The sequence below is a fragment of the Ursus arctos genome, unplaced genomic scaffold, assembly GCF_023065955.2.
Source record: "Ursus arctos isolate Adak ecotype North America unplaced genomic scaffold, UrsArc2.0 scaffold_23, whole genome shotgun sequence".
NCBI lineage: Eukaryota > Metazoa > Chordata > Mammalia > Carnivora > Ursidae > Ursus > Ursus arctos.
Genome location: NW_026622908.1, coordinates 27,968,939 through 27,989,804, shown reverse-complemented (window position 1 = coordinate 27,989,804; position 20,866 = coordinate 27,968,939).

The window sequence follows — 20,866 nt, the reverse complement described above, 5'->3', positions numbered from 1 at the left end:
TAGCTTTGAAGTGAAAGCAGAAATTTCAAAACTTCAGAAATGATTTGTCCTGGATACAATTTTATGTGAAGGTAATGTCCTGGGCTTTCAAAGACTGAGGCTGTGAGCCCTATATTGTAGTACAACAAATGGAAAAGTGAAATATTTGAAATGAAATGAAGAAAAGATAGATGATTAGATGGATGGATGGGTAAAGAGAAGCATTTGGATAGATAGGTACATTGTCAGGATATATATTAGACGCAGTGGGATGGTGGAGAACTTTTCCTTCTTTCTGAAGGATTAGCTGGTCCCATCCATTAACTATACAGTAGGGGATTAAAAAGGAGGAAATTTCCTATCAGAGACTGATTCAAGGTGTGTCTCTGTCTGCAAGTTGCAGTTAAGCCAAATTAGATTGGCAATTACTGCAAACAAAAGGGTGAAAACAATTAGCAATAAGTCAAAGAAAGAAGTTATTTTCTTAGAGAAAGTGAAACATTTTGGAGCATTCATCCCTCTGTATGGGCGGTATATGGTAAGCAGAGAGGTAGAGATATTAGGTCTGACCTGGGCCTCAGCTCTAGAGGAGATTCATCCCCTTGTCCAAGGTTTCTGGGCCACTAAATTGGTAGACTTTCCTGGCATTGCCAGTGAGTGGCGATAAGTGCATTAGGGCTGGGTGGGGAAGGACAGAGAGAGGGAGGGAAAAGTACAAATAAGGCAAAAGGGACCTGGGGCAGTCTGCATTCCCACTACTTGGAAGATACAGGAATTTTCCATGAGTGGCAAGGACACTATGAAATGCAGCAGAGCTGAAGGCACCTTGTGAGTCCCCTAAATGAAAAGCCATATCAGAGCAAGGGAATTTAGGCAGAAAATGCAGTAGCCCCTCTGTGGCATGGAGAAAAGGAGGAATCATTCCTCTGCAAGGTCACTGAAGTTAGGGATCTACTCCAAGAGGAGCTTCCATGAACCCCTAAATAATCAAAATATGCGTTCCAGAAGATTCAGGCATTTTTTTGCTAGCAGCTTAGAGAGAGTCAGAAGCCAGCTAACGCTACCTGAGGAATTGGGGCTGAGGAAGACAAAGAAGCAGACAACAAACTTGCCCACTAGCCTCGGTAGTTATTCTCAAGAGCAGACATTGTCTTCTACAGGGAGAGGAGAAAGTGTTCAGGGCCATTCCCTCCATTGGCCATCTCCGTAACACAAACACACACACACTTCTACTGGCAAGTCTCATTCCTTGTTACTAAGCCTAAAATTCTGCCACCAAAGACTCATTTCCTTTAGATTGGAAAAATGACTAAAATCTGTCCTGTGTCCTCTCCCATGTTTGTTGAAAGGATGGAAACAATGTATCTGATTACCACTGTAAGTTGGAAAATGGTATCACTATCAAATACTGGTAATAGAAGTAAGTTATAATCTGTAATTATCAAGTGAACCCTGATGTCTGAGTTAAGAGACACTTATATAGGTTTCTCTAAGACACTTTCTTTTCTGTTATAGCTACTTTGTTTCTAACCCCTCTGGTAAATGTGAACTAATGTGGAGAAGTCAAAGAACCGGAGGAAGAGGAGACAAAGTAAAGTTATTAAGAGTGGGTTATAGGTAGAAGAATATTTCAAAGCGTGTATGGTGGGTAACAAAAGAAAAACTGTCTAGCAGTTTAACAAAACAAAAACAACAAACTGATATCGTTTCATCTTAATCTTTTATATATGTATATTTAAAGATATTGATTGATTTATCAGAGAGAGAGAGAGCGAGACAGAGCACAAGAAGGGGGAGAGACAGGCAGAGGGAGAAACAGACTCCCCGCTGAGCGAGGAAGCCCGATGTGCGACTCCATCCCAGGACCCTGGGATCATGACCTGAGCCGAAGGCAGACACCTAACCGACTGAACCACTCAGGTGTCCCAAGAAACAACTCCTTTGTTGCCAGATCACCTATAGCTGTGATCCCTCCTGAAGCTAGTTTGCCTATCTATGTTAGGTATCTCTGACGCGTCCTTAAACTTCTCCTCTGCACTAGATGTTTGTTTTTTTTTGAATACTTGATGTGTGCTGGGCTTTATATATTATTTTAAGAACTTTATATATTATTTTAATACCTAACAATGAGTAGATAGATTTTTTTTAACTTTAGGCAAGAGAAACTGAGGCACAGAGGGATTAAATATCTTGCTTGTCATAGCTGCTAAGTAGTACATGTAAGATTCAAAGTCAGGAAGAGGTCTAGCTCCAGGCAATGCTTTACTAACTTAAACCAGTAGTGTTTGTGGTCCACTTTCCTGTTTCTGGGCAGAGGCATTTGTACATCATCATATTTAGGTGATAATCCAGTTGCCTCTAAAATGAAAATTTGTTTCTGCTCTTGCTTACCTATTCACACACACACACACACACACACACACTCATTTCAGCATTACCAACTTCTTTTGATTTTGGAAAAGATGACTAGGACTTTTGGTGCTTTAATCCTTCTGAGCTCAATGAATTATGTGTGTTTGAACCCTGGGTTTATTTTAACTTTAAAAATGACACAACTAATGGACTCTGACTGCCGTCCATTTGAGAGCACTGTGAAGTAAGAATTATTCTATGCAAGGTCACCATTTATTAGCTCTGTGTGTCCTTGGTTTTGTGTAAACTTTTTAAGCTTCAATTTCCTTTTCCTTAAGGAAAAAGAATTCTACCCACTTCACAGGTGTTTATGAAAATTATATAAGATGCCGTATATAAATCCTAAGGACTTTTGTAAATGGATGGTGTATCTGATAACTAATTTGTCTTCTGTTCTCTGTATCATCTCTTCATTTCTCCTTTAAAAATGATATTTCCCTTGATCTTTTGTCCTGTGTCAATACTCTAGAGCTTAAGTAGATAACCTAAGTTTCTCACATAGTAACTTCATCAGAGAAGTAAGAAATATATATTTGAAAGTGGAGAAAAATGAGGCCAAAGAGTCACACAGAGGAATTGGAACCAGAGGCAATTCTAACTCATAGTCTAAATCCATTTTCTTTAGATTCTACTGTTCACTTTTTCTCATCTCTGTTTTTTCTTTCATTTCGTCATATAGTATTTTCATCTCTCTTCAGAGCTAAAGAAGGAAAAAATGAAAATAAAAATTCAAATATCATTTGAACTGGGTCTTTTTAAATCAATTTTCAGGGTTCCAAGTTCTATATTTATATACAGAGTGTAAATTGGTAAGAATCTAAATTTGTGTAGGACTTCATTGTTACATCATTATGTGTTATGTGTTTTAGAACACTCGTTACGTTCACTATTCAGTATGATTCCTGTCAATAATTTGTTTTAAGACATATCAAGTAGATGAAATCGTTCCTATTTTACAGATAAAGATATAGAGGCTCCAGGAAATTGGACAGGATGCACTTCTGGCTGAGGGTTCACAGCTGGTTCAGGGAAGAGACAAGTGAGAGGAAAAAGATCCTTAAAGATAAATCAGAATTCAACTTCTTTTCATCTCAAGTATTACTATTTACTATTAAATTAAGAATATCCAACCTTTGGCCAGGAAATTTGTAACACGTGATACCTAACTGATTGTTGCACTGAAGTACATAGCACGCAAGTGGCCAGTGATTTCTGACCTTGTCTAGGATCTTAAGGCCAATTTGAGATGATCCTCTGTTTGGTCACTGGTAGGTGTCAGCCCCATGTATCTGCTGGAAATACCCTGGGGACAAGAGGATTCTGTAGAAAGGAAGAGATTTTCCGTATCACACTCACATACATTTGAGCATTTGCATATGGTACTTGGTAATTAGCATATCTAATTGCCTTATGACATTGGGAATTAGCTTGCCTGCTTGCTTTGCTTTTCTGCTTAGTGCCATTACCAGATGTGTCACTGGAGTCCACTAGTCCCCACAGAGCTTTGCCTGTGGTCTGGGTCTCCCTTAACTCACAAAGGGCTCATCATATAAAAGAGATGATTTCAGGATTTCAGAATCATCTCTGACCTGTGAAATCCTTGAAGAGGGAGCACATTCCATTTTGGTAATTTCCAGAGAGATTATAAATCATGGTGATTATAGTGCATGGTAATAGAAAATAATTAGAGTTTATACTTAATGAATATGTATGCCATGTTGCTATTATGTAATCCTAAAAATGATAATCATTACATGACAACAAATCATGTTCTTTTGCTGGTATATACAAACAACGTTCTAGCCCCAAATGGTGATGAACCATGAAGTAAGGTATATGTGGATGGATTAGGTCAGTCAGCAAGAACTTCAGGGGAGCAATGAATCTTAAATACTTCTGATAGAAGGGTAATGTAGTGATCGAGGTGTTGGAATATTTCCAGGGAAAGTTGCTTGACTGACCTTCATGCAATCCGATAGGCAGATAGTACCTTAGAAGTAGAAGTTTTGTGAAATAGAAGCCTCTCTAAGTGTGATGATTAATTTATGTGGCAACTTGACTGTCCCACAGGATGCCCAGATAGCTGGTTAAACATTATTTCTGGGTATGTCTGTGAGGGTGTTTCTAGAAGAGATTATCATTTGAATTGTCGGGCTGAATAGAGCAGATTGTCCTCGCCAGTGTGGGCGAGCATCATCCAATCCACTGAGGGCCTCAATAGAACAAAAAGGCAGAGGAAGATCAAAGTTGCTCTCTGCCTATCTCCTTGAGCTGAAACATTTGCTTCTCCTGCGCTCAGGGACCCTGTTCGCAGGCCTTCAGATTCTGACTAGAATCTTTACCATTGGCTTGCCAGCTCTTAGGCCTTGGAACTACACCACCAGCTTCCCTGGGTCTCCAGCTTGTAGATGGCAGATTGTAGGACTTCTCAGATGCCATGATCATGTGAGCCGATACCTTATAATAAATCTCTTTCAAGATATGTTTGTCGATAGATAGATATAGGTACATAGATCTAAGGAATTAAATAATAAGATTATCTATCTCTGTCTTCTATTGATTCTATTTCTCTGGAAACCCTGGATAATGCACTAATACACCAAGGTTCCTCAGCTTTGCACATCCAGAAACTTGAACTTGTCAGTACATCTGAGTTGGGTTGTTTCATGGAGACTCATTCATGCTGAATAAGCTCATAAGAGACTAATGAATGTATGCCAAAATGAAGTTGATTAGTTAATCTTTTGGATAAATAAGACATGGTCACCTTGTTGGAAAATAATAATCAGAAGCTAGCTTGATGAATATAGATTCATAATAAAAATTAGTTATAAGATTGGACAATTGAATATTATAATTGTTTTCTGTGATATACTGTCCCTGAGGACTACGATATTAATTTAGAACCCTTCCTTTTGATCAGAATTTGAGTCCATATTTATAAAACATGGCTAAGAATTTATTTTCAGATGTGTGACATTTTATGTATAGTCAACACCTTTGGTTTGATTAGCATCCGGTCTTGATTTGGTCTGGGAATTTTTCTTTACATTTAAGGTAATTGTGTATCACTACTGTGATGTTTCTTGGGTTGGTTTTATAGATTCCCTCTGAGAAGTTATACTTCCTTTCTCCTAAAAAATATTTTAGGAGCATATCATTACTGTCTCATTGCAATGCCCAGAAATCTTTAGGAACAGTTGTAATCAACAGAAGTAGATGGAAAAATCGAGAATAGTACCATCATAATGTAAGTCCCTATAGCAAGCTTGACAGCATGAGTAAGGACTTGTAAGTAATAATGAACCATGTGGAGAATTAAGAAGACCAGTGTGGTCGGAACAAATTAAAATACAGTCAAGAGTTATGAGATCAACTGGATGGGTGCTGGGAAAGGTATTTAGGCAGTTGCACATTCTGGAATGTAATAGTAAGGTAAAATTCAATCTGGTAAGTCGAAGTGTCGTAAACCCTGGCATAGGGAGGGATGAGGCACTGTCAGGTCAGTCATGGAACACTCACTGATTGAGTGCCACTGTGTCTTCAGCCCTCTTCTGGGTCCTGGGGACACAGAACTGAATGGCAAAAGGAAGCTTCCTGCTATACAATCTAGAGGGGGAAGGCAGACATTAAGCAAGTACTTAAAAAGTCCGTTAAATAATCATCAGTGGCAAAGTGCTATGAAATAAAAGTTTAGAATTCCATGGCAGGGTATCACAGTGGAATTAAACACAGTCTGTGGGGGTCTGGGTTCTGAAGCAACTTTCTGGTATAATAGAATAATAGATTCATTTGCTTATAATCATGTATCTGCAATTACCAGCAGGTGGTTAGAATCCCTAAAAGGTGAAGTAAGATACTGTTACTTACTGTCTTACTTACTGTGGACTCAGAGGATTGGAGAATCTTCCTTTCATTTTCATTTTTTAATAGTAACATTAGCCAGTGTCTTTGGGCAAATGTTTGAGACTCAGTGAATGTTCTGAGGTGTCTGGGTGATAACTGGCCTCCCTGGGATTCCAAGCTGTGTCTGACTTGAGTGCAATTACTTGCATATGACAAATTCCAAATGCCTATTTTGAGACTTATTTACTTTTGCAAGTGTAGGTATGTGTCCTAGACAGGAATGTGGAAGATTGAACATTAATGAACTGTACCTGGAAACTGAGTAAAATTGAGGGGGAACAAAGAGTAGGTTGTGTCTGGTCCTCATTCATTCATTCTGCAAATTGTCATCTGTGCCAAAATGTGTGGCCAAGGTTACAGCGGGATTCCAGAGAGCAGGGTGTTAATAAAGCATTTTCTCTCTTTTCCTGGGTTTGAAATGTCACCAGAGCCCTGAGACGCAGTAGAGGATTTTAAGTACATTCAGGTGTATGATTCTTTCTATTATCCTTCTGATTATTATTATCATTATTCACATCCTATTAGCTTTTCACCTCGAGCTAATGTGACATTTCAGTGCTATGGAAAATCAATGAGGCAAAAATTTCTCATGCTACCACAAACAATTACTGTTGATTTAAGTACAAAGACTAAATACCACGTGGACAATACGGATAAAGACATTAAAATGCACACATATACATACCATCCATTATTGAGAATCTTTTAAGTGGCTTTCAAAGTTAGTGTTTTCTGCTGGGAAGGAAAGATTCCCTTATTGAATGACTATAGCTGAACTGAAACTTGCTTTCAGCGTAATTACCTATGTCCTCACTTCTGATAATGATACCAAACTTCGGGTTTAATTAGACTCTAATTGCTGTTTTAAACTGTCTTCTGCCTCACACTTTGCTTTCTGTGCCATCTCATTCTGGCTGTGTGTGGGTTTTTTTTGTTTGTTTGTTTGTTTGTTTTCCTTTAAATTTTTTCCCCATTTTCTATTTTTGTTCCTGTATTGACACCACAATACTTAACAAGTAAGTCACAGAACTTCTAACAAACAGGGTGGTCCTACCAAGAATACATGATATTTTCCAAGAAGCTTTTCTGACAAGATTTTGTGGGACAGAGAGTGGCTGTTTGTTCAGCACATTTTCCGTTTTTTCTGGGAAACAACTAGCTCCTGTTTCCTTCCATATAGGTATGGCCACATGACCAAGTCCTGGCTGGCGGAATGTGTACAGAAGTGATCCTAGCTCATCACACCTTTCACATGATCTTCCATTTTCTTTCTTCCCCTGTCTCCTGGCCAGATGTTGATATCCAGGTGACCGTGGACCGTGGAGGTCACACAGTCTCCAAGCCCTGCTGTGCTATGTGGGGGCTCTCTCCTCTACCCCTACCTGCTGATTTTCATTATGCGAGTGAGAATCTTCTAATGAGCTAAGCTGTGGAGATTCACGCTATACCAGTTTTAGCAACTAGTGTTACCTTAACTAAAACATCTGGTAATCTGTCCCATGAACCGCTGGCTCATGTTTTCCTTTACCCCTCTATCAGTGAGGGTTTTCCAGAGTTGGGCATGCTGGCAAGACTTAAATCCATTGGGCATTTGTGCAGGCTGGAGCCTTGTGTAGGAGCCGATGCTTTAGTCTTGAGGCAGAATTTCTTCTTCTCCTTCTTCTCCTTCTCCTCCTCCTCCTCCTCCTCCTCCTGGAAAACCTCAGTTTTGCTGTTAAGGCCTTTCTACTGATTGGATGAGGCCTTCCCATGCAATTGAGATAATCTTCTTTACTTCAAGTCGACTGATTGCAGATGTCAACTACATCTACAAACCACATCTACTTCCGTAGAAATACCCAGAGTAGTGTTTGTAAGTCTGGCCGGGGTGACACATTAAACAGGGGAGGGAAACTGTCTTTCTTAAATCTAGAAGGCTAAACTCTTAGAAATTATATAAGAGCTTCTTTTTGGTGTAATAGAAATGCTAAATAGAAAACTATTGCAAGTACAGAATTTTTCTATTAGAAAAGGCATCTATGTGCTAGGAGTTACTAAAATCAGCAGTGGCCAACCAGACACATACTGTGAATAAAGCTGAGTGTAAGACTAGGAATGGTGTAGCAGATGAAAAATTGGAGTAGGTCATTGAATTGAAAGGTTTACAACATTGTGTGGGGGAAAAACAAAACCATCTATGTGTTGGTTACAGTATTTTCTAATCTCTGAATGGTAACATTTCTTTTCTCTTTTTCCCTAAAAATATTCAAAGTGTTGGAATTGGATGATCCTGATTCCACTGGGATTGGTGACTCAGGAAATTCATAGTGGTTTTGACCTGGAAACATGGAAAATATGGAGAAGTGTGGGAGATAGGCAGAATCAACTCTCCACACAAATGTAATTCAGGTGGGGATAAAATGCAGCGTGAGTTGGTGGTATGAGGGAACGTGTGTGAAATTTCCATGGTCTCAGTCTTATAAGACAATGCTTTCAAATTATGTGAACAAATGATAAACACTATTTGATGAGACAGTCATGGAATGAGAGACAGCATAGCCTTCAAGGGCCTGCCCTGTCCCTCACTGCCTTTGTAACCTTGAACAAAAACATTTTGAGCCTCAGTTGCCTCACCCGTCATTTAAGGGGATTGTGTACAATGATCCTCAAAGTACCTTTCAGCTGTAACATTTGTTAATTCTCTAATGTATCTCCTCTGAGGAGAGGTGTATCACTTCCTGGTTATAGGAAAGTATCGAAAAGTCATTTAGAACTTAGCCACCCTTTAAAAATACCTATCAAGAATACCAATAGCATCTACTAATATTTACCAAGTGCACTTAGGTGCCTGGCACTTCTATGCTGTATCGTGTCATCATCACAATATCCCAGTAAGGTGTGGAAAATTAAAGCCAAGATGCAATCGCTGAGGTCACAATGCTAAAAAGTGGCAGTGCAGGCGTCCACTCCCAGGCTTCACAATGCCAGGAATCTTAACCCCTATGCTGCGCCACGCCAGGTCCCGATTCCATGCCAGACGTGGCCCAAAGCACTGCTGCCTGCCTTTCTGCTCATCTCCGCTCCTTCCTCAAGAAGCCGTGTTCATACCTGCTCCTCATTGTGTCCACTTGTCTCCTTATTTCCCTCCCCATCCCCTTGCATGAGTCCCATCTGCCTTGGCCTCCAGTTAATAATGACAGCCAGGAAGCTTCCTGCTTGCAGATTGCTTTTCTCTCTGGCCATTTCCCAGCTGGTCGATGTGCAGCTTGTAGTTTGTAAAAGCAGCAGAGGGGCAGCTCACTGGTGGAGACTTGAGAATCGGCTGGCATCATTCTTCCCTTTCCTTGAGACATGTTTGCAATTGGCTACACAATTTAGAGAAAAAGAGAAAAGTTGAAATGAAACACAGTAAAATAGAAAAGCAGAGAAATTGCTTCTGAAAGATGGTTAAATTGCCTGGGTCAGTGTCCCCTCTGAAAAAGCTAATGGCATCTTCCCTGAAAAAGGCTCTTCCCTCTCTTGCAATAAGAAAAGCGCTTTCAGGACTATAAACAACACTCTTCTGCTCACCCAGGGTCACCCCTCCTCACTGCATTCTTCATTTATTGTCAGATGCCCCACCCTACCACGGATCATGTTGCTATGTGCTATACTGACGGAGTGAAGTGATGCCTCCGTCTGGTCTGTCTTCTTTTATCAAATGCTTTTACAAATGGACTCTTCAGGCTGGTTCCTTATGGCTAAGATCTCCATTCTGGAACTCCAGTGCTTGCCACATGACAAACTCTTGTCTGAGAGGCTCACCGTGAGTTCCAAGTGTAAAAGGTTACTAATAGGAACACCTGGGTGGCTCAGTGGTTTAAGTGTCTGCCTTCGGCTCAGGTCATGATCCCAGTGTCCTGGGATCGAGTTCCACGTCAGTCTCCCTGCTCAGCGGGAGCCTGCTTCTCCATCTGCCCCTCATGCTCTCTTTCTCTCCCTTTCTCTGACAAATAAATAAATAAAATCTTTAAAAAAAAGGTTTCTAATAAAACCCATATATCTAAATTTTGCTAGTCTGCGTGGTAATTCTTTTTTCTCCAATTCATAATAGTCTAAACCTGTATCTTGATTGTGAGGCATAAATTTTCTTTACCAAGTTTCCTTCTTCAAGTATGTCTGAGAATTCAGGAGAGTGTCTAAATATTGCAAAAATCTCTCCTGATTGTCAGTGTTCTGATGGTCACCTCAGCACCATAGGGCTTGTGTGTTACTGTCTCCAGTCTGGAATATGTGCCCCCCGTCTTTGCATGCTTTCTGTTGTTGCTATAACAAAGTACCCCAACTTCGTGGTGTAAATCAACACATGTTTATTATAGTCCTGTAGGTCAGAAGGTGGGTCAGAAGTCAAGTACAAATCTTACTGAACTAGAATCAAGTTGTCAGCAGGGCTGCAATCTTTTTTGGAGGCTCCGGGGGGATCCACTTCCTGCTTATTAATATTGTGGGCAGAATCCAGTTCCTTGTGACTGTAGGGCCGAAGTCCCTGTTTTCCTCCTGGCTGCTGGCTGAGGCCATTCTCAGCTAGCTGTTAGACCCCTTGGCTTATGGCCTTTTCCCTTGGTCTTCAAAATCAGCAACAATGGGTCGAGTCCTTTTCACTTCACATCCATCTGACCCACTCTTCTGGCTTCCTCTTCCGTGTTTAAATTCAGTGACAACTTTGGGTCCATGTGGATCATCCAGGATAATCTCCCCACATCAAGGTCCTTAACCCTAATCATATCTGTAAATTCTTTTTGCCATGTAAGGTCACATAGTCACAGATTCTGAGCATAATGGTATAGACATCTTTGTTGACCGTGGTTCTGCCTCTTCCTATTATGCAGACATCAGCTCTGATGTCTCTCTCAGAGGGGCCTTCCTTGATCATAGAAAATATTGTTTACACAGCAATGGTCATTACCTGCATTTATTTTGCTTATTTATTGTTTTTACTTGTCTACTGTCCATGTCTCCAACTAGAGTGAAAGCTCCTTAAGAGGGGTCTTGTTCACTGCTGTTGTCCAAACACCTGAATAGTTACTGGTACATAATCACTCTTCAGTAAATGTTTATTGAATGGACAAAAGTGTGCATAAATGGAAATGCTCTTGAACCCATCTGGTGTAGAGGATTTTGCATTTGAATCTTCATACTGTTCCTAAATATTTCCCTTATCCATGATGGCTGACAAAATGTCCACTGTCTTCATCAAACAACTCCTTCTGCTCCCATCCCCAGATGTCTTTGACCAGAGCATTAGAACATCATATTCCCAGTGCAGGACATTTCCCAAAGTCTGAGTTACTCAGTCCAGGAAAATAACTCATGGATGACTTCAGTAGACAATACAGATAGGACTTTAGTCTTCCCTACCAGATTCAGCACTTCCTCTCTCAGTGGGGAACAATAGCTAGCTCATGCATATCCCTCAAGAATTTACATGTATTTGCAGGGAGAGTACAGTTTTACCCTTATTTAGGAAAGATACATTTTCTTTCTTTCCTGAAAAAAGAAATACACATGCAGTATAGTTTAGCTGTCCATTATCTCTGTCTTTCCTGAAAAAAGAACTATACTATGTAGTATAATTTATCTGTCCATTATCTCAGACTTCTTTCTTTTCCTTTTTGCTTTATTAATGCATAAACAAATAAAATATTTTTTATGAAAGAGAAAAGAAGTATTGCCCCAAAGTTGAAATCAAAACCTTGTAAAAAAGCAGGAGAAATATTTCTAGATATAAAATGGAAGTCCATCCTTAAACACACACAGATACACACACGCACATACACACACACACACACACACATACACACATACACACACTTCTGGCAAGAATTAAAAAATCTTGGACCCAGTCTTACCAGGACATGTCTTTATGGTAACATTTGTGGATTATAAGACATGAAATGTAGCTGTGCTAAGTTGCCCTATGTATGTATTATCCCATTTAGTAATTTTTTAGCCTTCTAGGTAGGTACTATTACCCTATGTTATACACAAGGACATTTTGGAGAGAGAATTTCCAGAAGATATTTTGGACTCCAAACCTGATTGCTTGATGCCAAAAATTAGTGTTCTTTTCAGGATTTTTCATTGCCCTAAACCTGTCATCCTTTCTTCTTCCTTTTAGGTCACTCCCATTGTCTTCTTCACACCTGCACACATATTACCCTTATGCTGTCCATGGGTGCATCGTTTTTCTAGGTCTGTCCTAGGGGAATATTCCCAGTGCTCAAAAAAAATACTTATTTTCCTTGTCTCAAAACATCGTTTCCTTCCAAAGCTTGATCTCACCAAAGAATCTCTAGGATAAATACCATGTAGAAAGCACTATGGCCTGGTCAGAAAAGTGTAGAACTTGAATTTGAGCCATGAATCTACAAATTTTGGTAGTAAGGTTTTGGGCCAGGAATGTTGGAGTAAAGCCCTTGGGAAACGGTGGTGTCTTCCTGAGGCTAATGTTTATCATACCTCTCCTCTGAGCTCTGGATTTGGTTCAGCATGCTTCCATTTGTTATCTCATTTTGTTTTATTAACATTCCCAGAGCCTCCGTTTCTTTATCTCTAAAATAGCATCAAGAACTTTAGTACCTTTTCCACTGGGGGTAGTGACATTAATGTTACATGTTGTAAATGTGAAAACCATTTTCTAAATTCAAATCCTCATACAAGTGATTACGAAATCCAAAGTGAAATGATAAAAAAGAACCTTGACCTGTTTTAAGTCACAAGAACATTTAAATCCTGCATAAATGCAAGTCCAGCACGGCAGGCTCCAGGTGTTGAATAGAGGCTTTAGAATGTCATCAAAGAGCCTCGTTCTTATTGTCTTTCCAATCTTCTGTCCCCAGTATTGGCTTCATCTAAAGCTGATTCTTTTATGATGTTAAAATACTTTGCAGATGAAATCATGACCAAAGAGATTTTTTTTTCCTGTCCAGCAGGGGCAAAAGAGAGAGAGAGACCTCCTGCCAAGAATTTTATGTAGTATGCACTTTCCTTTAGTTTGATTGGGCCAACTTATGTCTCCAACCACCACTAGATAGGAAAGAGTTACCATAAGAAGGCCATTCGCTGATTAACTCAGAATAACTAGAGATATGGTCACTTCCCTGAGTCTCATGGGAATAGAAGATCATTTGCATAAAATTGGAGCAATGTGTGGAAGACCACAGTTGAGTTTGTAGCTAGGCAGCAAGCAAATCCACGTTCACAGGGAACCTCTGCCCCCCTTTCCACATGCCTTCTGTGTTTCCTCTTCAAAAAGGAAGACCGGTCGCTAATATGGCTGACTAGAGCCCAGAATGTTCAGTACTTGAGCTGTTAATGAAATGCTTTATTGTATCCTCAGACATAAGGAGAAGGCAGGTCTTGGGAACAGATCAGACAGTCACAACAATTTCTTCCTGTCTTTATAGGCATGTTCCATACAATGTGCCTTTGCCACTCCTCCTGTCAAGAAGTAAAATTTATTTCTCTACTTTGTGAATCTAGACTTGTCTTGGAAGTTGCTTAAACCAAAAAAACTGTAGTGGATATTGTAAGGCTTTTCAGCCTAAGTCTCAAAAGGCATTATAGCTTCTAATCTTACTTGCTACCCTAAGACTGCTGTGTATAAAAGCCTGGGTTAACCTCTTTGAGGATGAGACATCACACGAAAAGAGAGGTCAAGCTGGCAACAGACATGAACAGATACATGATGGCTATTTCAAGCCTATGTATTTGGGTTGGTTTTTTATACAGTAATAGATAAGTGGTATACAGTTTATGGGTCTGGTTATTTAAGAAACAGGGGTATTATATGTATATTTATAATAAAGTATAAACATATTATACTTAATATGTAGGTTTATTTTTAAAACAGGATAAACCATAATATATTTTAAAGTGTTTATTTATAGGGGAAGAAAGAATAGAGTAAAGGGTAAGGATATAGAATTCTTTGTTGATTTGAATTTGGAATCATGTAAATATCATACATAATTATACAACAAAATAGAAATTTTAAGTATAATGCTAAAAATAAAAAATAAGAGCAAATTACCTTAAATTTCTACCTAGTGGTAGAACTTTTCATAGTAACTTAAAAACACAGTTATTTGTCTATCCATTCCTGTAGGAGAAAAATAATTACAAAAAACCCCACCCAAAGAAGGACAGTGACCAAAAATCACCTTAAACTTTGTTATTCCAGGAGAAAAATCCATCCTTATTTACTATTTGGGTCCGCTCTACCGTTTTCAATCTTCATAATTTCAAGTTATTTTACAGACCAAAGAGTTCAATGGACCCATATGGTAATTGCAAGACAAAATTAATTGTATTCTACTTTTTAAAGTAAATTTTCTCTTTAATATTTTTCTGTAGTAAATTATTCTGAGAAACCTGTTGATTGAATGAATTCCTGGATGAGCAATAACAATCTGGGTCTTTTTTCCTCCATTTAACACCTATTTCCTCTTTGTTAACAATCAACTGTATTTTACAAAGGGAGAGAAATAAGATAAGGAATTAAAATGACCAGCAAAGGGCTTTTTCGCAGACTGTGCATCTGCCTTCAAATCAGAATGACTTCAGGAGAAGCAGTAAGAACCCTAACTATTAAGTGTTCTATCTGGAATAGTCTCAATAATTGCCTTTAAAAAAATGTAGCCTTCACCCTTATGAAGAAGGTGAATTAAGAACTCTGAGTTCTCTTTCCTTTGTTCAAGCACTGTGGCAGTACAGCTATATATTTAGCAGTGACAGACTCAGCTTTATGGGACTAATTATGAAAAACAATTATTTACTTTTTCTCTATTAAAAAGCACAAATATATGTGAATAGCCTCCCTGAAGACGGGAGAGTTTCTAGGGATTTTTTTTTTCAATGAGAAGAGGTAGAGTTTAATTTCTTAGAGCAGCTATTCCAGATTGGTTTGTGTTTAATGGAATGAGCTGATCGAGTGCAAGTGGAGAACTGAATATCTCTAGCCCAAGAGTCATTATAGACATATTCGAGTGGAGACCTTGGTAAATTAGGTATCAAGCTAAAAGCAAACTTAAAATGAATTCTAATCCCATTCAACATAGAAGGTATGCTCATGTTTGGCCAGGCACTGATGCAGGAAAACAAGACAAAACAAAACATGAAACAAAAATCCCTTTCCTTAAGAGATAACTTCCCAGTGAGGAAAAGAAACATTTATGAAAATAAAATCAATGTGTTGTGACAGTGACTGATGTGTCCACCAAATACGATGGTATTCCAAGTGTTAAATGAGTCAACTTGAATAGGCGAATAGAGCATGGATTCAGAGAAGATATCTGTGGTGGGATTGTAATGGCAAGAAGGAGTTGGCTGGATACACCAAAGCATTCTAGACAGAGGAAATGGCAGGAGGGAAAGGCTTGAAAGTGCAATATGCATTTGGGTTAAGGTAGCAAGTCCAGAATGGTTTAAGTATGACATATGTGAAACAAGTGGGACCATTTAGTGGAGGCGGGGATTATCTGTGCCTTGTATCCATTCTCCACAGCTCTTCTGAGCCAATGTATTTTGGAGAGGGGGAAGTAGCCAGAGGGCAAAATTGGCAGATATTGTTGTGAATTGGGAGCTTGGGAAGAATAGAGGGCATGATGGTAGAGGTCATTAATAGCATCCAGTTAGCACCCATTCCAGTATTTGGAAAGGGACCCCATCACTTCTTGCTTTGCTTGCTCTTTCACATGCAAAATAATGATTGAGTATTTCTAAAAAGTTTCTAATTACTAAATAAGATATCTAAGGAGTAATGGCACAAGGACCTCTTGGACAAAGTTGGCACCGTATGAAATCCTCATAAAGAGAATGAACATAGGGGAGAATGGTGTCCTTTTGCTGAGGGTGCCAGATGCCCATGTAAACCTGTGGAATTGGAATAGGAGAATGAGGGCTCAAAAGCGTGGTCCCAACATGGATTTGCCAGGTACCCAGAAATGTGAGGTTAAGACATTGTGGGTTTTTTTTTTTTTAATTTAATGGTGGCAAAAGTGTTAATAGCAGGAAAGAAGGAAGATGTAATTACTGCCATTATCCTATATATATCTTGCCAGAGTTGAATTGTGGGCTCTTGGATCTTGGTTATTAGGAGTTTACTTTCTGACTGATGATGTCTGACTACAACTGGAGATAAAGCAGCAGGTTGGTAATGCATATTTCTATATATTTTGTATTGTGATTAACTGCTATGGTTTGGTGTATCCCAAGCACTCACTACTTTGTACTCAGTACATCTGCGTTGAATAAATGAATTGTGTACCTTATATTATACAGGATTTTTGCATACCAGACCGTATGTTCTATGAAGTCAAGATTTTATTGCAGTAGATTATAAAAAATGACTTCAAATTCCTCCAACCCTGGATGTGCGCCCCATTTGAAATATGATTTTGCTGTCCCTTCCAAGAAAAGATGGAACATGTTTCTTCAGCAGTTTGGATCTCAGCTAGACTTCTGACTTCCTTTGACTGGTAGAATGCAGTAGATGTAACATTTTAAAAGTTCTGAATGTAGGCCTCAGGACCTTATAGTTTCTGCTCTCACTCTCTTGAAACTAAGGCCACCATATAAAGATGCCTGATTGGCTTTCTTGGAGATGAGTAACCTTATGGAGAGAGAGGTCAGCACCAACATCCAGCATGTGGGTGAGACCATCTTGGACTATGCAGCCTCAGTCCAGCTACCAGCTGACTGCCATCACAATGAGTAATTACAGATGGAGTCAGTTGAGTATCGTCCCGGTGTTTCAAGCCCAAATAATTGGCCCACAGATTCATGAGTAAGTAAAATGGTCATTTCAAGCTGTGGAATTGTGGGGATGGTTTGTAACATAGCAATGTATAACTGACAAGCTTTATCTATATTATTCACTGCTGGATTTCTAGAGCTTAGCCAGTCTTCCAGCACATAAATAGCCCTTGTTAATTTTTTATCAACTACAAATTTTGATTCTTACAAGAATCATACAAGGAAAATGAGTATATTATTATACTCATTGTGTAAATGAGGAAAAAGAAGTTCAAAGAGATAAAGTAACTGGTCTGTATTAGTCAAAATGCCAACAGGAAACATTACACCCACACCACAGATTAAATTGAGAAGAATTTAGTATAAGGGCTATTTACAGAGGCATGAATAAGGAGTTCAGTTATCTGAGGGTCGTAAGATGGAACCTTGTTGTTACTACCCTAGACCTGAAGGGCAGAGAAGAAAGAGCAGTTACCAGAACCCAGAGAAAGAGTGGCCACAAGTCAATGGCTGCTTGACAGGAACTGAAAGCTTTGATGGAGTGATCCTTATGGAAAGGAAGATGCAAACTAAATGCCCTCATCTCACTATCCTCCTATCCTCTGGTTTCTTGCTGATGCTTCATTGGAAAAACCTAAACAGAAGCAGAGGTCTGAAGAACCTGTTGAGGAGTCCTTGCGGGCAGCTTCCCAGGCATGGGGGGTAGAGAAGTATGGAAAGTGGATTTGGAGAGGCACATATGCCGCGTGGTGCCCAAGACCATTGTCTGTCAGGAATCCAGGTCTCATGACTCTCAGGACTCCATGCAGTATGCATTTTACTGTTTCAGGTCAGACATCAGATTCTTAGAATATGAGAACTGATCTCCAACATCTCTTTCCTAAATATTTTACAGAAATAATTGCCTAAAACCTGTCTGCATGGCACAGAGGTCATTCCTTGCTTATTAGCCATTTAATTAGTCCCAGAGTGGGGCAGCAGGGTGGAGGATGTTCCTCAAGAAGAGGAAGCCATCCTATTTATATACACATTTTTAATGCTATTTGCACTCCTGCTACACTTAAGAGGGCTGTTTCTTGTGGTTGGAGAATATCATCCTTGATAACCTGATCCTAGTTTGAGTCTTATGAAAAGATAGAAAGGTAGTTACTGTAAGATTGCAGAGAAAAGCAAGGGGGGAGGAGATAATTCTGACACAATATACTTCCTTCTTGATTGTCAGTTTCATTTCATAAAATGAAAGTGGATGAAGGGGCGCTTGGGTGGCTAAGTTGGTGAAGCATCTGCCTTTGGCTCAGGTCATGATCCCGGGTCCTGGGATCAAGACCCACATCTGGCTCCCTGCTCGGTGGGCGGGGAATCTGCTTGTCCCTCTCCCTCTGCTTCCCTCCTCCCCCACTTGTGCTCTTTCTTTCTTGTTCTCTCTCTCTCAAATAAATAAAATCTTAAAAAAGGAAGGAAGGAAGGAAGGAAGGAAGGAAGGAAGGAAGGAAGGAAGGGGAAGAAAGAAAGAAAGAAAAAGAAAGAAAGAAAGAAAGAAAGAAAGAAAAAGAAAGAAAGAAAAGAAAGAAAATGGGTTTCAGCCAAGAAAAGAACTTGGTCATATAAACACAAAGAAAATTTCCAAATTTCTGGTAGATAATGTGGGCAGTGAAGTATAGTGAACAGAGTTCTGAGTTTGGAATTCCAGATCTAGCCTCCCTATTGAAAGGTATAAGTCTGTGATTCAATTATTTCAACTCTCAGTGATTCCATTTTCTCATCTATCAAAATATCAAAATTATGTCTGACCTATCTACCTGAGAGGATAAGGTACAGTAACACGGGAACATTTTTTTCTGTAGCACACTGAAGAATACAGAGCTCTGTTTGTAAGGTATTCTTCTCAACAAATGCAAATATTTTGCAACCCCCTGGAAAAATCAAACAAGCAAACATGTGGCTGTGTTTCTTTGAACAAATTCAGTTACCCTTGATGGCCTCCCTCCTGAACTCTGTCTTTGAAAGTTGTGTTTCGTAGGTAAAGGTGATGAGTTGGCCACAAAGAGCCTTGACCTCAATGTGGCCTTCCTTTGTGCTTGCTGTCCTGGAAAGCAAAGGGCTTAGCTGTGGGTAGCCCCCAGGGATCCAACCCTGAGCAAGTGATGTTTGATTCATAGAGTTCTTGAAAAATCAGAGGGGACAACTGAAGCCTGGCCTGGGTTACAAGATTTATGAAACACAAAATTCACCAGTGACTTCTGTCTCCTCTTTCCTTTTGGTGATGGGTTAAGAGCTCGGGTTAGAGAAAATAGAAAGGGAAGAAAGCAGTGGGCAAGTGAGGCAGTGATTCATCATTCTTCTGGCCTGAATCCAGATGGATATTTGTACACAGCCCAATGTTTGCACAGAGAAGGGATGCCATATGGGGGTAGGGACAAGTGCTAAAGTAGGGCCAGGCAGTGTGGTGGAGACTGCACAATGGGACTTTTCCAAGATCCATTTTGGAGGGAAGGAAGTGAGTTTGTTTTCCTTGTCCACTTTCTCTTAATACTTCTTATACTATTCAGGTAAATGGATAGAGGTATACTACCCCCAATCTCATTACAGAGGGTCAAAGGAGAAAGATTTTTCTCTGTAGGGGTTTGATATCAGATATATTGAGAAAATCCTTTTTATTTTGCTTTTATTCTGGCCAAATGAGCTGTATTAAACTTAGTACACATGCCTCAAAAAACCCAGTGAAATAAGTTGTAGCACTTATTTATATTCCTGGCATGCCTTCTCTTATTTGCTGATTTCCTATTCCACCCCCCCCCCCCATATCTTGTCCCATCCCAGTTCTAAATACTTGGCACTATAGAGATAGAGATAGAGATAGAGATAGAGATAGAGATAGAGATAGAGAGGTGTATATATCTCTCCGTGTGTGCATGAATACATGTATGTATGTAGTTTTTGGCATGTGGTTCCTTGGTGTTTGGAGGCTGGCTTCCTCATAGGAACATTAGATTACCTCATCCTCCCACATTTGGCTTTCTGTGCAGCCTCAGAGTAGATTCCCCACTTCACTCTGATTCTATGGATGCCAACCTCAGATCCAAGCTAATTCAATGGCCTGACACAATTCTGACTCCACTTAGGCAGTAGGAATGAGGCACATTCAATTTCTGAAACTATGATGACCTGTTTTCTTATGGATGGTTCTATATTTATTTATCTTATTTGGGAAAACAGTTCAAAGCACATAAGCATTACTTTTGTAAGAAAAAAAATAATGTAGCTGTGATATACTTACTTGGGATACTGCTGTAATATAGTTTCAAAAAATTGACCCCCTGGCAATTTTGCTTAAGGCTTCATAGAGCTCAGCCTCAGGAAGATGTTTGCTGTTTCTTCAGTGAATGGATTGTAGAGGGATAACAAAAGAACAATAACAACAGCTACTTGTTCAATCACACCCACTAAGTAGACCAGGCACTTAATGTGTGTGTGTGTGTGTGTGTGTGTGTAATATATATATATATAATATATTATACCTGTATGTGTATAATATGTGTAAGTATATAACATATATACATATATGTATAATGTGTGTGTGTGTGTGTGTGTAATTCTGTCAAAAGAAAAACTCAAAGACATTTATTTAGAACATAACAAAAAATTCATAGCAATAGGAGGAAGATCAATTATGTATAGATTGTCTCCACAGTCAAAGGCAAAGTAGGACTTAAAAATATTTCAACTCTAAGAGTGTGTGATGTATCTGTATCTGTGCAATGGTAATTAGTAGATAAGCCAGGCTTTGCACCAGTTT